This window comes from Panthera uncia, assembly GCF_023721935.1.
Source record: "Panthera uncia isolate 11264 chromosome B2 unlocalized genomic scaffold, Puncia_PCG_1.0 HiC_scaffold_25, whole genome shotgun sequence".
NCBI lineage: Eukaryota > Metazoa > Chordata > Mammalia > Carnivora > Felidae > Panthera > Panthera uncia.
Genome location: NW_026057581.1, coordinates 10,616,884 through 10,617,544, shown reverse-complemented (window position 1 = coordinate 10,617,544; position 661 = coordinate 10,616,884).

Genomic DNA, 661 nt, shown 5'->3' with positions numbered 1-661 from the left:
CGGCGCTGGGGAGGCCGGGGCGCTGGGGAGGCTGGGCCGGGGGAGGGGGCGCGCGGCGGGGCCTGGGGCGCTGGGGAGGCCGGGCCGGGCGGGGGGCGCGCGGCGGGGCCCGGGCGCTGGGGAGACTGGACCGGGGTGGGGGGGCCGGGGGCCTGGGGAGCCCCGGGCCAAGCCTGTGCCGGCACCCGCGGCCGCGGGGACCCCCAGGAGCACCGCCTGGAACTTGAGTCACCCAGGGGGACCGCTGTCACCCGCAGACCGGGAGCCCCAGGGCGCACCGGGTGGGCAGGCCTTACCCACGGAATGAAATACGCTGCGACCGCACTGCCAGCACACCGCCCCCTCCGCCCGCCCCACACCCGGTGCAGCGGTCTTTTCGGGTCCAAGTGGGGGCCCGAGGCTAGAAATGAATCTGTGCATCTGTCGCCGACAGAGTGTGTGCTTCTCAACACCGCTCTCGCTTCCCTTCCCTTCCCTTCCCCTCCACTTCTCCTGGGCGAGAGACGTCAAGTAGGCTGGGAGGGTCATTCGCTCTTACATAAGAATTTAATAGCAATGGATTCTGTCGTCCTGCCAAATGCAGACCTCGCTGCCAGGGCGGAACTGGGTGAATCTGATTGATTCTGTTTGGTTCAACAAGTGCTTATCGGGAGCTTACTGT